Consider the following 21,136-nt stretch of genomic DNA (forward strand, 5'->3'; position numbering starts at 1 on the left):
TAACTTCAGAAAACAAGACTGTTCTTTGTGCTCATCCTGGTTTGAAGATTTTCAATGGCTCCATTATTCCGAAGCCAGTGAAGTATACCTGATTTTCACCGTTGCAGAGCTTTAAGGTGCAAACAGTTATTTGTCTAAATACACAGATGAGGCTTACACACCATCTGGATACATTATTTGGAAGAAAAAAACCTGAAATAAGTATGAAAGGAATCAGCTTTCTCTAAGCCACCATGAAGCAGTTAAATTCTTCCAGAAAACCACAGAGAATGTTGGTGACATGCTAAATATTCAGGCCTCTTGGGGGGAAAAAAGAAGAAGAAGAAGAAGAAAACAGGAAAATCTGAATGAAAAGACTAATTAGCATTCCATGAGCACATTGAACTCGGGCTGTTATCTTGCCAGACAAGGACTTGCACTGCAAGGCCTTTTTACTGCACAAGCTTGAAATACGCCCTTATGTGAAGAGGTTGACAAAAACTTTCTTCCACTTCTTTGTTTGCAAGCACAACATGAGTCTGATGTTTCAAAGGGCAGGAAAAAAAAGAGTCACAGTAAAATTCTGAAACCCAGCATTTCAGAATGAGATAATGGAAATCTGGTGTACTCCTCAAACTAGTGGCAGGAAGGTAACTTCCTTGCTAGTGAACTAGGTCAAAAAGTCCTAAACATTACTCAACCGATCCCAAATTCTACCAGGTACAGTTGTTTCAGCAAAGAAAGCCAATCCAGAAAATTTGCGCTTCCCTCTCAGTAGTCCATATGATCACATGAAAGCTACAGCTTATTTTGAGAGCAAATCTAGTGGAAAAATCAAACTCGGGTATGAAATTTCTGAATATTCCAGAAAGTTAAAGCTCCTAACTAAACACAGACTAGTAACCAAGCCACTTCAAATTAAGCACATGAATTTTGTAAGTCCTTCTGTTTCCATACAATTGATCTTTTTATGTCTAATTTTTAATTGGATTGACTGATTACTCAGTGTTATCTATTACGAGCCAACTGTTAGTTTGTTAAGAGGTCACTGTAAAAATATCTCAGTTCAAAGAGCCAAAAGAAACACCTGTGGTTTTTAAAGTGATGAAGCTGATAAATATTACTTTATTGGCATCTACAATCAGTGCTTTAAGTACAGTTTTAAGGCTGTACGTAATATGAAATAATCACTTCAGTTCACGATGGGAAAGTCACAGTTCAACTAGTGACTGTTTTCAGTATGTTCATGCAGAAACAAGTGATGATTTACAAGGTACAGATTTCACAAAAGAATCAGTTTCAAGAACCCAAGGTGAAGATCATTGGTTCTTTCACAATTTTGTATGTTTTTTTTAATTTGGGTGCAAAAACTAATATTTGAACGAGGAGTTTTGTGCCGTATATATATGTATTTCTCCATTTTAATGAAGTGGGATAAATAAACTTATGGTCTAAACTGTGTACTTCCTCTTCCTATGCGTGTAATCCCTGAATTTATTTTGCTTTTCTAGTTAGCAAATAAACTATCAGGAATGAAATGCCACACAATTAGACCAGTCTTTTCAGCTGGGCTCCATCTAATGCTTTCAAAGTCCAAATCCTCGCACCAAGTAGAAAATTTTGGACTAATTAACGTTTTTGTAGAGTTTGGTTTGTTTTAGCACCTGAACCTCTTAAGGAAACAATCTGCTGTGCCTATTCTTGTTGAGCAGCAAGCTATTTTGCGAGTAACCCCACTGACACCAGTGGAATTCCTTCCAGAAAAGGAGACAAATCAGTAAGATGGGAAATGGCAGATTCCACCTATCCTCTAAATTTAACAAACTGCAATTTCCTGCAAAGTCCTGATACTATGCTAGAATTACTCCCCCAGTGCAAGATCTGAATGCTTGAATTGTGCTGTCTATGAGTGAATTAGCACTGTTATCCCTTAAATCCTTTTATTCAACCTGGTACCATAATTCCATAATTTCAACCGGTTTAATCCTGACCGAGAATGATTTACTTCATCATCCATGTCATGAAAAGCAGGTAAAGAAGTCAAAGATTTGTGGATTTTTGTCTTTTTAAGGTGCCTACCAGCATTTTGATAAAAGTAGGGCCAATAAATCAGTACTTATTCTTTATAATCAGTACTTACACAGTATTTATTCTTTAACAAGTGTCAAAAATAAACACTATGTACCTTTTATTATACAACACTGCTCAGTGTTTTCAATTCTAAGTTTGCCATTTTATGTAAAAACACAGCTGATCATATCAATTAAATCTCAAGCTTCTGCCTTCTCCCCCCAAATGTATATTTTACATTTGAAATGAATCATGCCTCACCTTAAACAGTTCTCACCAAATTTTGATTTTGATGCAGCATTCCATTATTAAAATGGGATTTTTACAGTTCAATTCGTTTTATACAAGTCAGAAACCAGCAAATAATTTAGACTGACCGGTAGGCTCTTTGAAAGAGGATCTGGATGAATACGATGACTACGATGCGGGTCTAGGGGGAGATGCACTATAACTAAAAGGAAATAGAGAAAGTAGTACTTCAACTTCATGATCATTGAGTTTTCTGCAATTTTTTACCAACATATCAAAATTAAACCTCACTTACCTCATAAAGCTCCTAGTATCATATAGTTTGTTTACTTTAGGAGAGCTATATTTATTCATTAATTGCTTGTTTTAAAAAATAAACCTTGGCTGTGCTTTTAAAATTGTTTAGTATTACATTCACGGTACTCGTCTCAAGGACAGCATCAGTGCTACCGACGTCATGGTTTCCATAGTCCGTAGTCCAAACTGCTGTCTTTGTGGTTCACAAGACTGTAGTAAATGTTCTGTGCAACCACAGGAAACTCCGTTTCCAGTAGTGTTTTCAATTAAAGTTTGGACGATAAGCCTGTTTGTAGGAAGTACACAAGAAACTGTGAGGTTTGACTGCGAGTCCGCTGCTCTGCCTTTGGCAGCCATAGGCCGACAGGGTGAAGGAGCTCCGTAAGACAGCAGCAAAGGTGCTGCTACCGAGCCTGGCAGCTGTTCCTGCTTCTGGCATAGGTACTACTGCTGTCCCCAAAATCCAACTGAGGTATATAGACAGGTCTCCCACTATGGAGTGGGGTGCTGTACATAGCGGCACTGAACCCTCCACCCTACGCCCCATTATTTTAACCTCAGAATTGGAGGTTTGCCCCATTTCCTATGAGGACCGACGGAATGGCAGAACTTGTCCCACTGACCTCGATTTTCAAAACAGCATGAGTTGCCCACTTCTCATCCCACGCACTACAATGGTACTATTTTTCTGAGTAACTACAACTTAACAGAAACATGAAATAATGACTGTAACAACAGTCATGTTTCAGAATTCCCTGGAAACAGCACCTGTTGTTTTACCAGGGAAATGAGAGCCACAGAAGGGGGGTCAGTACTATACAATCAAGAATATGCCTTAAGGGGGTAAACCTCAAAACATTCCCAAGAGGGATTTCTCTCCTTGCCCTTTTCTGGGTTTAGCTACAATACCAATTTCACAAATGTTCATCATTAGCACTTGCAGGTATATCTGGTATGACCTATAAAGAAATCTGTCTCCATGGCTTCTTCTGGTAAGTTCTGCAATGGATGAACGGAAGAACATTTGCTCAATCATCTAGAAGCAGCTCAGATCTGTATCAGCGATCTAGATCGGTAAATAATCCCAGTCTAATTCAGCTTCATTTTAGAAAAGTCTATTTTATACATGTGAGTCCATAAAAAGAGATAAGGATGTCACCACAGTGGTTCCCCCATGCCTTCCAACTTTCAGTATTATTCTGAATCATTTTTCAGCTGATTTTAATTGGCCTTACAGCAGAAGATGGAATTTTATACGCTCATATTTATATATTTATGACCCAGAATGGAAGGAAGCAGATGAATGACTGCATCACCCAACAGAAAATTACACCCCCCCGGAGCAGCGTTTGGATGGGGCGAAGAGGCTAAAACACTCCCGGCTTTTCCCTCTCCCCACGGTAAACGTGTACGCGCAGACGCACGCTGCCACTGCCGCCGTCCTCGGCCCCGTCCCCACCGGGTAACTGAAACTCCCGGGTAATTCAGGAAACTGATATTGAACCTGGAGCAAGATGCAAAAACAAGTGATCTCCTGGCAGCTCCCGTTGGCAGAGACGCGAGGTTTTGTGCCCCTGGCTGGTCGGAGGCACCGACACGGCGCAGCGGCATTTGTTCAGCACTGACTCATAGGTGAACGCCACCGGATGAATCACCAGCAGCAGCTTTCTGCAGCACCTAACAAGGTAGCTCATCCAAATATCGATCAGGCCCGACTCTCTCTAGTTTTTGAGCTCTGACGTACCACAAGGCTATTTCACCAGGGATATTACAGGCAGTGGAAGAGGGGCCTACAGCGGACGACCAGCCTGGCAAAAAACATCCGTCGGTGCATCCGTCGTCAGCACGAGCTATCTTTTGCGCGCATCAGGCCGTAAGAGTGACTCGAACTCTGCTGAAACGCGAAAGAAAGAGCAACTTGTTAGTAACAGAGAACTTGAAGGCAAAATAACAAAACTGCGTTATAAAATGCCTCCTTCCCTCCAGCCCGCCGCTGCAGAAGGTCACGAAGCGAAAGGCTGTGGGAGAAGCATTTGGATCCACAGTGCTTGAAAGGGGAAACATTAAGCAAAGGGTGATCACGAATTAGCATTCAGGATATCAAGTGAACGCTGCAGGTGTTAAGGCAAGATGGTTCCTCCTTGCATCAGTAAGGGGGAAAAACACGTTTCTTCCTCTTTCCCCAAACACATTGGGTATCGGACATATTTAGGATAAGGGCAGGGCGCAGCTCGGGTGTCCGGAGAAGCAGATATGCCCCTGGAGGGTCGCGTTGGTCAGGGCAGGTGGGCTGAAAGTCGTTTGACGCCTGGGGTGTCGAGGGAAAGGGAAATGGCGGCGCCCCCCACCCCGACCCCGCTGCCCCAGGGAGGGTCACCGCCCCGCCTCGCCCAGGACCCGCCCCTCAGCTCCGCCCCGTGCGCTGGCCACGCCCCCTCCCGCCGACAAACAGCCGCCCCGGGGAGGGGGGAGCTTTCGGCGCAGGCGCAGTGCGCTCCGGAGCCAACGGCCCCCCTCGCGGCCCCTCCCACCCCTTGACAAAGATGGCGGCTGCGCTCCAGCGGGCGAGGCGGAGGGGAGCGCTGAGGCTGCGGGGCGGAGGCGGCGGTAGCGGTAGCAGCGGCGGAGGCGGCCGCGGGAGGCAGTGACAGGTGCGGGGAGGGGCGGCGGCGGCGGCAGCGGCGGCCGAAGCGCAGGTAGCTGGAGTGGGCGGGCGAAGGGGTGGGGGGAGCGGCGGCGCGGCGCCGCCCCTGGCCGAGCTGCGCCATCGGGAACTCCCCTGCGCTGCCCGCCCTGCCGCCGCTGTCCGCCGGTGGCGGAGACTGAACCGTTAGCCGGGAGCGCCGGCGGGGCCATGGCGGTGAGTAGAGGCGCTGGGCGGTCGCTGTCCCCCCCACCCCGCCCCAGGCGGCTCACACACCTCAGCAGGGCTGGGGGGAGACGGCGCAGCCGCTTCCACCTGCCCCAGCTGGGGCGGGGGCAACCCGGCCCTGAGGAGCCCGGAGTTTCCCTTCTCCTCACCCCCTCCGAGGAGGGCAGGGGAACCGGCCGCCTGCCTCGGGCGGGAGGGCCCTGCCGAAGAAACTTTCTCCGCTCCTTCCTTGGCGGGCTTGTGCTCGCCTCGCCCCCGCTCGGAGGTGCCTGGGGCGCCCTGGCGCAGGGCTGCTGCGCGGCCGCCGCTGGAGGAGGGCGGTGGGTCGGGGAGGGGAAACAGCTGTGCAGCGCGGCCAGCGCAGCTGAGGCGGCTGTGACAGGCGGCGAGAAGGAGGAAGTGGGGATTTTCAACACCTCTTTCTTTCTTCTTGTTGTTGTTCTCCTCCTCCTAAGCCGTAAAGGCGCTGTCGGAACTCCCAGCGAAAGGGATGAAGTGCGTGTTGGTGCACGTATATTTAAAAAAAAATTCTTTCGGAAAACAGCGTAACTTCATCCTGCTGAGTGCTACTAGAGACGTTCTTTCAGCTAGATTTATGCCCGATTTCTCCTTCTTGCAGTGTTACTCCAGAGCAGTTTTAACCTGAAAACAAACTTTTTGTTGCTTCCAGGCAACCTGAAAGTGAAACTAGCTAAAAGCAAAAATGAAACTTTAGCCGATTTTATTGTGAGGAGTCCGGAAAATAAACAGTAGGAACAATGGAAGGAAAATAGGTTCGGTAGAAACATAAAGCATTACGCGTGGCGTCCAGAGACGTGTTAGTCACTTGTTAAGCCTTGCTGAAGGTAGTTTATTAGCTGCACTGGATGTCAAGTGTTATTCTAGAACGTCTAGTTTCATGCAGTAATTCCTACAAAACAGTCTTTGTTTTTAAATTTAAGTCTGTGTTTGATCAATTTTATGTACATTTATATATTTTTATATATATATATATATAGAAGTTGCTTAAATTATCATGAAGACTTCAAATCTCTTAATTTTTCGCTGCTAACTCTTTAATAGCTTCTGTCTCAGAAGCTCTGGGTTCCAACCCTGCTAAGTTTTAAGCTTAAAGAAAGTTATTTTGGTGTTATGGCGATAGGTAACTTTGTGCTTACACCACCTAGATTCGCCACATGGCTACAGTTTAATTTCTATGTATCCGTGTTCCTGTATGTGTTTATATTGTGTCGTGAAACAGTCTGAATCATAGCAACTTAGCAGGTTTTGCAATTCAGAAAGTACAATCAGGCACTTCCCCCCCCCCCCCCCCCCCCCCGCAAATTTTAAGGAAATGGTCTCAAGTACTTGTGAAGTTTCTTCACAGGATGCATGAAGAAGTGAGCTTACAGGTGGGGAGGAGGGTGTGCACATGTGTGAAGGTTGAAAGTAGCTGAATATCCATAATGGCCAATGTCAGTGTTGCAGATTGGAAAAGGCTCTTGACAGCTGGCGTTCCTACTAACCGTGGGGATCAGGAAAGGTCTTCATTAAATTTGCAGAAATAATGTCTTGGCCTGGATTCACTCTGTACATAAAGTATGTGTGCAAGTCATCTTGGCACATATGGCTTGAATCTGGGACTTCTTTTGGCAAAGCTTGTTTTGACAAGCTATACCAGAATGGTTTTTCTGATGACTTCTGATTCTTTTGAATCAGTTATATCACAGGCTTTGATTGATGCTGGTTTTGATAGATGAAGCCTTGGTCAAGATGAGAGACATGTAGAAAGCCTCAGAAAGGCTAGACTCTGCATCAGTTGCTTAGGTCATTTGGTTACAATGAGAGCAATCTTTTGAATGTCTGCTTTGAGCAGAGTCACAGCCTGACTGCTGTAGATGATGATATAAATGCAAAATTAAATGAGTGTCTTGGGTTTTTCAGGGCAGATGGAGACCTTCCGAGGCTTTTTGCCGTATGACAAGCTCTTTGTGTAAGAGTTGTCTGTGGCTCAGGTCATTACACGCAGCACTGAAGTTATCTGATTCCATCCATTGGTCACGTTTCTACCTTGTTGAAACTTCAAGTTTCCACTAGTTTGTGCACTGGGGGCTTAAAACTCTTGATAGTGTAGGTAATGATGTAATGGAATTGCAGAAACTTGAATTATGATTCAGACTAACTCATTTATTTTGGTCTGTGAGTGCTGTGGATCTTGAGATGATTTTGTTTGTTATTCTCTAGCTTGTGTCTGTTAAATTTAGTTTGAATTTAGTCCTACTTCTCCTAAGTCGATGTTAGGCTGATGATCATTCTTGCTTAAGATCCCTGAAACAGAACCTTCCTAATTGTTATTGCAACTGTAACTACTTAACTGAGTATATTTTGCAGTATTCTGTCTCATGACTTACTGGGAAGCTAAACCCTTAAAGCTTGACTTGAGGAGATGTACAGTATTTCGTCTGGGTCAGTGCTTAAAGAGTTATAACTTCTAAAGGCTTTCAGACAACTCACTAATTTAACTTGTTGAGAGTTCACTTCTGAAATACTCAATATAGTGAATGTGTTGGTCTTTAGAAATACTGAGTACTTGGAAGTGTGAAGTACTGGTGTTTTGATTACTAACAGACATGTCTGTCAAAATGACAAACCCTATAACCCAGCCCTCTCCCCTCAGTTTTTTTTTTTTTTTTTGTTGGTGGTGAGCTAGCAAAGATATAATCAGTTCCTTCCCCAATCGAGAGATACTAAAAAAGATGATGTGTGTGAGGTAGCCGGCCCACTTCCTAGACAGCGTTGTTGTTGTCAGCCGTTGGTGCTTTGTGGAACCTGAGGAATTCTTATCCTCCCTCCAGATTTTGGTAACTTCTGTAGCTTTTTTGACCACCAGCTTCTAATGATTACAGCGTTTCTAGTTCAACCTCTGTTAAAATCTCTACAGGTAACATGTGATGTTTCATTGGTGTATATCTGTGATCTAACAAGGCAAACAACGAATTAGATTCTCAGTTATGTCTATAAACAACAGCTTTATATTTTATCATCCTTTACTTTAAGCCTGTTGGTTTTGAGAAAATTGCCATTGCATATTTAATTAATTTGCAGCAAAATTCAGCTTGGCAGCAATTTACAGTACATTAATTGTTGGCCATTGCTTTTCCTGTAAGACCAGATCTAGTAAAAGTAGATTTGACTTGCGCTGACAATTCTTTAGCTTAACTAGAAGATGCTGCTTGTATCTCAGGAAAGTGATAATAGCTTGGAAGGAGCACATAGCTTCTTTTTCTGTGCAGTAGCAACTGCACAGAAAATAAACACAAACAGTGTTTATTTTGTTCACGGGGCCAGTGTTGCCTGTGTTACAGAAATGACCATTTTTTGCTTGTATTTTGCTATATACAGTAAACTTGGAGCATCCTTAATGCTGATGTTCATCTGATGCCAGACAGATAGTCCTTTTTGTAACTGTGTCTGTCCATACAGTTTACTGCTTTGGTTTATTTCTGGTACTATTTTGGATTGTCATCCTGGGGTCCCTATTTTGTAAGGCTCATAGGGGTAGCGAATGTTTACAAAGTGTCTGTAATGTCTAATAGTATTACATATTTCTTGCAGGTTTTCATCTTTAATTTTTCCGGTCAATTTGCATTTAGTTTCAGATTGGACAAATATTTTGGAAGTCTTCCTGAGCCTTCCTCCTCCCACCCACCCCCACCCCTGAAGATCTGGTCCTGTTCCCACTTCACATACTCTTGAGTCTGTAAGCAGTAAAAACAAAAAAAAAAAAAAAAAACCCCTTTTTTAAGCTCTCATAGATAACTTTAACAAAATATAAATGGAGAAGGAATTTGCCAGACCCTTGGTAGTAAAACATGATTTGTTGCTAGTTTTTTCATGCTAGCCTCACTCATGTGGCAGGTGTCTTTGCACTCATATACTGGATTATGTACCCTTTCTACAATAAATTAATGATCTATTTTGACTAGCATACATGATGCAGAAGCTATTGGTCTTCATTTTGACATACAACTGTGTGGAGGATTGTGTAACTGCCCTTCATGGATGTGTTGGTGTAGAATGTTTTTCTGTTTACTGTTGTCGTACCTCAGGAATGGAATAGCCTTCAGTTTTCCAAACCCTTTATTAAAACTCTAACACCATAGTTCGTTGGCAGTATCTTCACAGCACTGAGTTGGACTAGACATAACTTCTCTCTTTTTATGTTCACTGCTCCTAAGAAACTTCTGCCGTTTCTTGCCTGGAGCAAGCGTATTTGTTTACCTCAGTCTCACTAGACCAACATGCGTACCCTCCAGTTTTAGCTGAATTTATTTTTTTGTCTCCTTTTAAGCTTTTGCTTTTTCAGGATGCCTGGAGCTTCTTGTCTACTGTTCTGCATTCTTTTCTGAAGTCAAAGCATTACCTCTGTTAGCATTGGCACCCTCTCTTTCAATTTAGTATTTTGAGTGCCAAACACAATACCAACAGCAAAATTAGTAGAAGTTGTTAAAGAGGAGTGCTGAATATGCCTGTATTGTGGGGTTTTTTCCCCTTTAAGCCTTACTTCCGGAATTATTCTGAAACTTTCTGGAGAGAAGAAAAGGGGAGAGCCATATACTGCAAGACTCGTTCATTTATAGGCCATGGAAAGTATTCTCCCTTATTATATGTTTAATTACTTTGGACACATACATAAAGAGCTGTCAAAAAACAAAACGTCTACAAATTTTAGATCCTAGTTTAACCAGTAAGCTTAGTTCTTGTAGTCTATTAGTAAGAGGGAAGCCCAGCACTCTGAGCTGTGGCAAATCTCTTTCTTTTCTGCTTTCCAGCCACAGCGCTAAAACAAGTCATTCTACTTTCCTGGCAACACTTGGGCTTGTATAGTATTGTCAAAAAACTATGTTTCACAACTACTTAAATTTGGGCAACAGAACTGATGCACTCCATGATTTGAAGAAGGGAGGGGAAAAAAAGTAAAGCACAACTTTTTATGAAAGTCTGCAAAATATTGTCCACTGAAATATTGTCCATGGGTAAAGTGGCAATGTTGAAATGAATTTATAGCGAGGTAGCTGTAGATAGTAGCTTGGTTTGGTAAGTGGGCTGTAAAGACACAAAAATGTTAACTTCAGCTTCGTCATGACAGTTTTTAAGGCGCTTCAATTCTTGATTAAACAAATACCCTGGTTGCTTTTAGATCTGTGAAGCTCACTTTTTAGTATGTCTTGCTCTTGAATATACTAAAGTGAAAATAAGCTTAACAAATCTAGAACTTTAGCTTTATACTACTTATAAAAGTAAAAAAACAAACAAACAAAAACCCCTATCACTTAAATGCGTGAATACTTCTTTGCAAACACTATTGAGTTTGCCCGATGTACAAATCCAGTGCCTGTAATAAGGCCAAAGCTCTATTTAGCATGTAAGAACCTACAAGCATGAGATACTGCCAAACGTTGTCTCATTTCCCCTTGCCAATGTAGCATATTCAGTATGGTATCTCACTCCTTTGATTACAAAGTAAATCTTAGTCTGCGCTAACTTCCAGTCTTCAGACTGTAAAGTTTTGTTATTGGGTGTTTTTTTTTTTTTTAAACTGGAAGACCTATACCAATTGGATAACTTGGCAGAAGGAAACTACCATAAGCAACAAAAATATCAAGTAGATTAGCTTTTTTTGTGGTGGGGGAAGTACGTTCTAGAAGGTGGTAGCAAATCAAACAGCAAGGATCGACGAAAACTCTGTATATAGCAAAAAACAAAGCTGTAAGTAAAAACCGTGAATGTCTATATGCCAGCATAAAAAGGTGAAAAGCAAACACAGGTGACTTAAGGTTCTCTCTCATTGCCAACATATTTTAACGGTAACCATATTTTGCTAATGTTTCAATTTATCAACAGGATATTTGGGGACTTTTTAGAGTGAGAGTAAATGTCGTTAACCACAGGACTTACCATTCATCTACAAATCCTGTAGAATCTAGTAAGCAAGTGCAGAGGACGGTGCTTTAGGACAACTGTTCCTTCACCCATTTAGTCTAGGATGAAAGTGGGTTGAAGACACTGAAGTACTTAAGAGGACTGAAAGAACCTGCACGAGTGAATAGTGACTGTTGAAGATGATTAGTCTTAGATGCTGCTGAGATGTAATTTGTTTTAATTTCTTCAGACTTGCTCATAACTTGACTGTCCTCGTATCACAGTGTATATGCACATACCCCTCAATCCTGGCATTTCAATGGCAAGGATAACTTACTGTAATTCAGGGAACATATCTTAATGAAACGTACTGCAGTATGTTTATGTACATCACGGCTATATAGTTCCAAACAGATGTGTATCTAGCTTTATGGGTTTAGTTTTGTTAACAAATTGAGAACTATTCGGAAGAAATGTTGCAGCTTAAGGTGTGAAGTAGGAAGCTGAGAGCAGCTGTGTCCTCTGACTGGCCAGGCAGTCAAACTGGCTGGTCCCCTTACGTGTTGACTGACTAGGCAACCTTTCTTGGAGGATGGGGTGGAACATGGGGGAAGGGAGTGCTAGCATGCTCTGAGCAAGCAGTAGCAGCATCTGCTCTTGTTTTGCTGATCGTCCCTTCCTGTAGCTGCTGAGGCTCCTCCATGGACAAACCTTTGCAGGAGGAGCATTTTTTAATGTTCAAGAACTGCACTGAGCTTGAGATGCTGTTTAACTACTCCCCTTGAATTTTTGTTACAGCATGCAAGTAAGTGTTTCAGTACTTTTGTCATTAAGCTTAATATCTAGGGACGTGAAGCACCTGCTGTGGTGACTGCTTCTTGACCCCTTTTTACTGTTGTAGTCCATAGCTTTGTGAATTTGATGCATTGGTGCTGAAAGAAGCAGCACCTCTCTAGCTGCTCATTTCTGTGCTGGGCACGCATTGGCATGGCTGTGTAGTGAAACAGTTTGGACATCAATATTTGTAAGATTAATTTTAAACTACAGCTGTCCTCCAGTTTAATTCACTGTGTTGGCCAGTTGCTTGCAGTGGCACAAGTGCAAGAGGTACTAGTACTACTTAGCAGAACTGCATTGTGGCAGTTTAAAGTTTTCAAAAAACAGCATATTTCAGATATGTTTTAGTCCTCAAAGCCCTTTCTTTTTTTGCTGGATTTTTACTATTGGATTGTGGTTTCCAGCTTACTGTCTTGGCTTGTCGTGTTCTGTGCTACCATCCTGTTTCTTATGGAAGCAGAGACCTACAGGTTTTCCTGAAACAATCTATCTTCAGAAGGAATCGGTGGAGAGGAATCTTAAAATCTACAATTGCAGCTGTTAGACTTGCAGCTTTGTTGCTCCAGCTTCATCTTAGGTTTGCATAGCAGAGCTCTCATTTTTCAGAACAAGCAGGAAAGAACTGTTTCGTAAGAGTTTTTAAAGAGCTGCTGGTTCTTCTTGAATCATAGTCTTGTTTGTAGCTCCAGCACTGGCAGCTGTCTCTATGCAATAAATTTATCTCAGTGACCAGTTGCATCACATGAATAAAAATAAATACAGGTTTTTAGTTTGCTTTAATGAAGTCATATGAAAAATTACTACTTTGAAAATTTGTCCTCGCTGCTCATAGTTACTAAAAGGAGAGAGCCAATAACAAACAAGGAAGTAGCTTGATACTTGGCCTCGAATTTGCTTGCATTCTCAGAAAATGAACATGTTCTTAAATAAAAATGAAGGCAATAATAATGGTTAACTGGCAAAGGCCAAGATGTTTTTCAGCCGATATGATTTTCAGAAAATAAACTGAAGGAAATGCAGTTCTGGCAAAAGCTTAGAAGAAGCTAATTTAGCTAGTATAAAAGTAAAATTAGGAGGGTTTAGGGAAGTTTTTAAGAATAAAAAGAGTGTAAAACAAACAACAGCCCTGTAGTTTAGATCAGTGAAGTGTCAAGTGGAATTGCCCTGCATTTAAAAATGGTTTAAAAAAAAACACACACACAGTTCACTCCATTTGTTTTTTTTCCCCAGGAGTATCTAAAAGAAAGTTGTCTCTGTAAGACAACAGAGGCCATGCTATTGCTCACAAGTATGTGTGGCAGTGATCCGACTGAAGTGCCTGCTAAAGACCAGGGATAATTTTATACTCTGGTGCTGACAATTTATTTATTGATTTTAAAATGCACACTGTCAAATTAGGTGTGAGTTAAGATGAACAGATAAACTCTCTGATCTGTAAAATGGCTACAGTTACCTCTTTCTAAAGCTTACAGAACCTGTTTAGGCTTCTTTTCTTTGAAGGTGTATGAGGAAGGGACAAATGTTTGGAAAGTACTGAATTATCCTTATGCAATAACTGCAAGTTATGTGTATGGTATATGTAGTTCATCCAGATACAGACTTCAGAGGGGTTAATAAGAATCTAATAACAGTAGTATTTAAAACCAGTAAGTGGTATTTTCAAGCAGTTTTCATTGTGTTGGTCTTGATACCAACACTCAAGCATTTCACAGTTTTAAGTGCTGGACAAGTCAAGAAGTAGAGAAGTGCCAATGAATGTATTGGTCCTTTCCATATGTCTGGTTTATCAATGTCTAGTTCTTTATGTAGTCTTCACCTTCAAAAGTCTAGGTTTCTAGGTTAGCTGTCAGTAAGAGTTTATCTTGTTTTGGCTCAGACTCAAAAACTGCCAGCTCCCAAAGAGAAATGCCTTAAATTTAAACAGCTGGAGTGTTTCCTATTATCTACTGTGCCTTCCCTTATAAATTGTAGTACCCATGACATGAATGCATGAACTGCACTTGAAGCTGCTCCTAAATCATTGCAGTTCACAACCTAGAACGTGAAGGTAGCCTGAAGTAGGTAGTGATTTGCTGTACTAAATTCCCATGACACTAAGGTTTAAAGTTCTGTCTTGATTTGGCTATTTCTGCTTTGAGAACAGGCAGCAACCGTTGGGAGAGAGTTAGATCCAGTAACTGTTTCAGCTATCCAAGGGCAATTTGCATTTGTAAATCAGTATTTTCATCATAATCATGTTACAACTGTTAGTGTTCGCCTTCCAGTGGTAATGAAGTATGCACAGAGATATGTATCACACCTCAGAGTTTCTTTCTGAGATTTCAGTAATTAGTGGAAACCTGTGATATCGCTTGTGAGCTACTGACAACATATTTTCTTTATTATGGTAGCAGTCAAAGATTCTTTTCCTACGGGGAATTCCAGAGTTCATTAAAATATTTTGTGTGTATTTTCATTTTTTTAAGCTATTTTGTTTTAGTTTCTAGTGATTTGAAATGTTGGACTTTGATTTACTTTACACTTTTTATAATTTTCATATATATATTCTGCCTTGCTGCAACTTTAATGTCTCCAATAATGAGGCTAAAGGGAATACTGGTTTCAGTTTCACATCATTTAGAAAGACATCGTCAAATTAGTCAGATAGAAAAGCTCCACAAAACATCTTTCTTTTAACAAAAAATAGCAATTCATCTCTCCGTGCTGTTGGAAAATGTTTTATCAAGTTTTCCAGGAACTCCTTTTCTAAAACAGGAAAAATGCTTCATGAAGAGCAAAGCACATCTTTTAAATAAACTACATATTAATCAAAATATTCGTGCCGAACTAGGAAAACAAAAGCTGTTACATTGTAATTGCCACATCTGAAGATGAATGAATAGAAAAATGTGGTAATAGAAAATATAGCAAATCTACAAAAAAACCTGAAACCCATCTGCTAATTTCTGGTTTTTAAAACAAAAACCCTCTTTGGAGTGCTTCAGTATTTTAATAGCTCAGGTGCAACCTTATGGATCACTGGCTAATTATGTTCTAATATTTTTCTATACCAGCCACATCCCTGTACCTGAACTCTTTCCAGCAGTGCATTAAATGACATGACTAACATCTGTCACATATGCTTTCTTCTTTTACTTTCTCCTCAGGGAGACATTGGTGGGGGGAGGGGGTTCCAGAATTTTCCCCATTTTAGCACGTCTGTACATCTTGGGCACTTGTCATCAGACAAGGGTGGACAAATAGCTTCTGAACTGGTTGGCTGATCTGACAGATTGGAAGAAGTCTCAATAATAATATTTACAAGTCTCAAATGGGCAGGCGGGAGAGGTTTTTTTAAGAAATGTAGGAAATAATAAAGATAAGCTTATCCATCCTGCAGTAGGTACCGAAAAGTTGACATGGCTCACCGTGTCGCTTATAAATGCCTTAATTGCAGGAAAAGTTTAAACTGTAGCTTCCATCTTCCTGAAGAGAAGAACCAATCAGATGCAAAACTCCAATCTAAATACAGCTGGGCTCTCTCACTTCAGGTGTTTACCAAGATGCTTATTTTTAAAGCATGCCTGCTATGTTCATATTGGAGAAGGCAAAATCAAAGCATATCATGCATTGGGATTAGAAGATGGTTTCATGGAGATCTTTGCCTCTGTGAGTTCATTCCTTGGTCTTCGACATAAAACTAGAAAGTGCTTCCTTTTGTGCAGAGAAGCTTTGCCGCCTTATTAGAAATTGCCAGGGCCTGCGGAAGCGTCTCGCCTGTTGTTCCTGGGGCAAGGTCACCACGGAAGAACGGAGCTGAGGCAGGAATGCTCACCCGCTCTGCGCTGCTGTGGGCCCCTGGGGAAACGCACCTTACGGCAACCGCTGACTGGCAGCTGCAGAGCGACGCGAGCTCACGCATGTGCTAAGCTGCACTTCTGACATAAGGAAACCCTGGAATGCCCCGGTTTTTGCCATTTCTCATGTAATATCACTGGGCGACCTGGCAACGTTTAGTGAGAGTGTGCCTTGTGCTGCACCTTTCTGTGTTAGGCACTTTTGTGTGTCTGCTCCCCCGCTTACGTTTTAACCCTCACTTCACATAAAATCGAGGCCTTTGTGTGTATTCTTCCCTAATAATATAGGTACCCGCTGGCCATCTGATCTGACAGCTCTAGGGATGTCAAAATATTACGTTTCTGCAAGCGTTGTGAAAATAAGGAGGTAGGTCTAGAAGAAGCGCTCCGTAAATCACAAAAATTGAGGAAAATGAAATAATGTAAATTTCTCCATCAGTAGACACCAGAGAATCCACTGGGAAGGCATTATAACGTGCTCCAGTTTTGGACAAGGCATTTAGCTGGTTATTGAGTTTGATGCAAAAATCAGAAGCAGCAAACCTGTAGGAAATAACTCTTTAATTTTTTTTTGTACATAGCATTATTAACAGTTAGAACACTTATTTATTATAGTAGTGCTTAAAATCCAATGAAAATGGAAGGCCTCTTTATGCTGGGTTTTCATACAAAACTGTAACTTTGATTTTTGCAATTATCTTCCACAGCTGTTCCTTTTCCTTCTCTTAAGAGAAAGGCAGAGTAGAAAATAATTCTGTTATGGACAGTACTATGGTATGTTCTACAAAGTCTTTTAATTTGAGTTTGATTGTTACTGTCACTATTGCCTTGAAATTGTGGGTTGAGAATCCAAAAAGTAATTGCAACGTTTAAGGGCTTGGGGGACAAGCTAGTGGCACCTCTCTGTGGGTTCTAATCTAATGAAAACCATTTAACTTTGTCATCGCAGACTCATTTTTCAGAGGTCTGTGCTTTCAAATTCGTATGGAAAATTTAGCTTGGAAGAGACCTATGGAGATTGCCCTTGTTTATATCCGGACTAGTTTCCAGATAGCTCAGGTTGCTCAGGTTTTTGTCCAGTCAGGTTTTGAATATCCACAGGATTGAGATTTCACAGCCTTTCAGGGCAACCTGTGCCTGTGCTGTAACTGCTTTCATTTTGAAGGCTGTGTTTTGGGGGGTGGTTTTGTTTCTTTTTGTTTGTTTTTCCTCTCCCTTGTGGCCAGTCCAGATTTCCTGTGCTGCAGCTTATGACCCTCACTTCTTGTCCTTCTGTAGTACAACACCAAGAAGAGCTTGGTTCGAGGCTATCTGTAAGCACCTTTCAAGTTGTGGCATCCAGCAGGTAGATGACCCCCAGCCTTCTCTAGTTCCCTCTGCCTCTCCCTGTCCGTCATGTGCTCCAGCCCCATATCCCTCTTCATGTCTCTTAGTGTCTCTTATACTGGGGATGAGCAGGTGGCTGGGGAAGAGCAAAACTCGACACAGTATTCCAGCTGCAGCCTCGTGAGTGCTGAGCAGTGGAGGAAAATCACCTCCCTCAACCTGTTGGCTGTGCTCCTGCTGAGGCAGCCCAGTGTCTTGTTAGTCTTCAGTGCTACAAGGACACATGCTGCTGAGTCATGTGTTCTTGTACTTTGGTGATCCAGCTGATTTATTGCTGATGTGAAGAGGCTATCGTTGAGATCAGCTGCTAGTCTCTTGGAGATGGAAATGCTGATCCTTTGCATGTGCAGAGGAAATTCAGTGCCCAGTGAGCTCAGCCTTGTAATATTCCTTAATCCTTAATGAGCAGATGATTGAGTAATCAGCAGCGTTGTATATCTCTTCAGAGCATGTGAGTAGTGCTGCAGGAACATTAAAGTACCAAATCTGTAGTCAATAAGGACTGAGTTAAACTGCCATTACAGATCAGGAAGATACACTTGCTTAACAGTGAGCTGAGTTCAGCCTTGGAGCCTTAACATCGTTTAGCCTTATGGCTAGTTTGTACGATCTGCTTTGTAATGTTTCTCATGCGTCAGTCCTAGATGCCTTCACTGTGTTTCAGCTTTGACAGTTCTCAGAAAAATCTCTTTCAAGGTCTGTTGCTTACCATGATTTTCCAATTTCCTTTACTGTTATAAGAAGGTAAGGAAAATGAATAGGAGTGTGGTTGAAGGGATGAGGGAAGCTTGCTACCTAACTCTCCTATGAAGTGTTAACCTACCCAGCTTGGCTGAAAACTCATGAGACCCTACATCTCCCTCGAATCGCAGGACGGACTCGATGAGGGTTCTGGAAGAACAGTGTCGGCTGAGTTTGCAATACTGAATTACGCTTTGAATCACTACTACTAGTTCTTCATTTTCAGTATCAAGACGAGAAAGGGGATAACTGTTCATGCAGCGGTTGTTGCTGTGCGTGAGTCAGTATAGACCTCTAAATAACCCTACCTTAATGTACCACCAGTAGCAAATCACATTTCATTTTCTTCCGGGCTTAGCAACAGATATATTATCTATCTGTTCATCTCCTGTGTTGTGTTTCTTGTCTGGTCCATTTTACGATGACCATGAGAGTGGCGTACTGAGTTGGCCTTAGATAAATCCTTAGTTATCTCACTTTATTATTTTACCACTCTGAAGGCTGCTGCATCCTTTAGTTCTCAGTGGTGCAGGAAATCTTTATAGTAGCCTAGTGAATTATCTGTAGTAGTTCTGCAGGCTGTAGGATCTAGCCTTACCTGATGTTTGAATACAAACTTTTTTTTTCTTGTTTCATTTTCAAAACCTCACTGTACCCTAACTGTATTGAGAAACTGGATGGCATTGAAAAGCAGTTGTATCATCCAGAGCCAGCAGAGCAGTTTTACACGGAGTAAGGCTAAAATTATGGTATGCACATCCTTTGCCATCAGTGTGATTCCAGCTTGTGTCAGTCTGTTTTCAGCGCAGGTGTAGTCTTCTCCAGTGCTCAGCTGAAGGGAGATGGTCAGCGTTGGAGTGTTAACTTCTTCAGGCTTTGCAACCAAATCTGGAAAAGCAGCCCGCACGTTCATATTCCAAATAAATAGCCAAACTCTAGGAGTGTTTTCAGTATGGAACTGTATTTTCACAAAGTTATCATCATTCTAATTACTCTTCTGAACAGGTATCAGCAATTCGGCAAGTCGGCATGTTGGTGACAAAGCTTGTTAAACTAGTCCAGTAGAGCTTGTAGCTATTTGCAAACAGAGGCAGAGAAAATATCCTCCTTGTTGCTAAATGATACTCATTTGTTGATACAAGCAATGTTGATAGCCTTTGGGGGAGCTTGTGTTTGTCTGACTGTCCGGTTTTATTATCCTGTCCTTCTTACAATCAGCTCATTGCAGGACTGTGTTCATTCTGTAGGGTTTTTTGTTCCGAAAAAACTATTTTACCTTTTAAGGTATTATAACAAGAGATTTTAATACTTTTTTGTCTGGTTTGTCATGATTTTAGTGTAGTAAAATTACTTAATCTCTTATCACTGCCATGGCTTGTCATTCCTAGAGTTCCTTCTAATTTCCTTTTCTTTGAGTCCACTGATCTTATTTACAAAAAAAAAAAAGAGAGAGAGAGAGAGAAATGAGAAGCTAAGAACTGAAACCTTGTCTTCCTACCAGATGCTCACCGGCTTAATAATTCTGTATTTGAAGTTGCATTTTTTGAGGGGCGAGCTTCCGGTTTTTAATCTGTGTATTATCTGCTTTGTGCTTTTGTTCAGGCAAAACGTTGCATAATGCCAAGTCAGGTCTAAGACTGTTACATGTCTTATCACTGTCTTTATCAGGACCACTTAACCAGAAGATTCTCATCAAATTAATTGATAAAGACTTTTTTTTTCCATCAGTCATACTTCTTTCTTAATTCTTCATAAATAAACATTCCACATCAACTGTTAACTTATTTGGCCTCAGATCACTGTTGAGCTGACAAGCTTAGATTGTCTCATTAGCTCTCTTTAAAATTATTTAATATACGATTAAGCTTTTTTCCAGAGCTCTGAAAGTTTCCCAGGACTCGAAAGTTATTTGATAGCCTTTTCCGACGATCTAGAGATGGACGACTTCTTCGAAAAGTCTCAGATGCAAGCTATTTGGATCTGCTGACTTAAAAGCTGTGTTCTCAGTTCCTCTTTGACATCCTTGCTCTGATATGATAGAATTGATTTATTTCCAAGATGCACTTACTAAATGTTTCTGCTTTTTTGATGCCAGCTTTTTAATCTGTTTTATCTTGCCTCCCCTCCCTCTGCCATGCAGTACTTTTCCCTTTTCAAACTCCTATATATCTTTATTTATCCTCAAAGCTGAAGGAAAGGCTTATCCACTACGTGGTGGACATACCAGGTCTTACCAAATGAGCATGTTATGCACGTTGACTGGTGCAGATTGCTGCCTCTTGGCTATTGATAGGGCAAAGCCTTCTGGTGACAAGTGTAACAGACGCGCATTGGCGCGAAGTTTGATCCTGTTGTCCTCAAGACTAGTTCAGAGGCGTGACAGAAGAAATTTAATATTGCATTGTTGAGAAAGCATTGATTTTTAGATTACTACCCATCTAGCTCTGACATTGCTTTTATTTTTGATGTAGAGGGAGTCAGGAACGGCAGTCAACCCTGTGCCTCCTGTCAAGGGTTATCAATGAGCAGTAGTGCTTCATCTCCAGAATAAATCAAGCAGTTGAATTCAGAAGTGGAATTTAGCTGATTTCCAATTAAGGCACCTAAGTCTGTGTGCGACCTGCAGAATACCCACCGGACAATACCTACCCATATACCTGAGTACCTTAGTTTTTAGAAATTAAATTATTTTAAAATAAATTATTAAGCACCTTTGAGAGAGAATGAACGAATGAATCTGAGGCCATTTGTTACGTATATCCAGAACTGTTATGGTCTTGGAAGGGCTGAAAAAGTTGTCATGGCTGTCACACTTAAATGCATTTGGGTTATGTTTAATTCTCATTAGTTCCCGTTTGATAGACGTGCTTTCATTTATGCCTAATGTGTGGTGATAGCAGTGAGTGCATTGTAAGTTAGGAATTCAATCAAAAATCAGTGTGTGATAAAGGAGCTCAGTGCTTCCTTG

The 21,136-nt window shown here is 41.4% G+C and overlaps 1 protein-coding gene across 11 annotated transcripts in view; it reads left to right on the top strand.

Annotated features, from left to right (window-relative positions):
- Window positions 1–5,054: 5,054 nt before the first annotated feature.
- Window positions 5,055–21,136, top strand: part of FNDC3A (fibronectin type III domain containing 3A) — a 123,308-nt gene continuing 107,226 nt past the window's right edge. For 3 of the 11 annotated variants that reach the window (XM_068929837.1, XM_068929840.1, XM_068929844.1), the window contains exon 1: window positions 5,324–5,455. The gene's annotated coding sequence lies outside the window, so the exon portion shown is untranslated. Of the gene's footprint in view, window positions 5,292–5,323; window positions 5,456–21,136 lie in introns of those variants that run through there. The other 8 variants (XM_068929839.1, XM_068929845.1, XM_068929838.1 and 5 more) reach the window with 6 other exon arrangements.

This window comes from Struthio camelus, chromosome 1 (genome assembly GCF_040807025.1).
Source record: "Struthio camelus isolate bStrCam1 chromosome 1, bStrCam1.hap1, whole genome shotgun sequence".
Taxonomy (NCBI): Eukaryota; Metazoa; Chordata; class Aves; order Struthioniformes; family Struthionidae; genus Struthio; species Struthio camelus.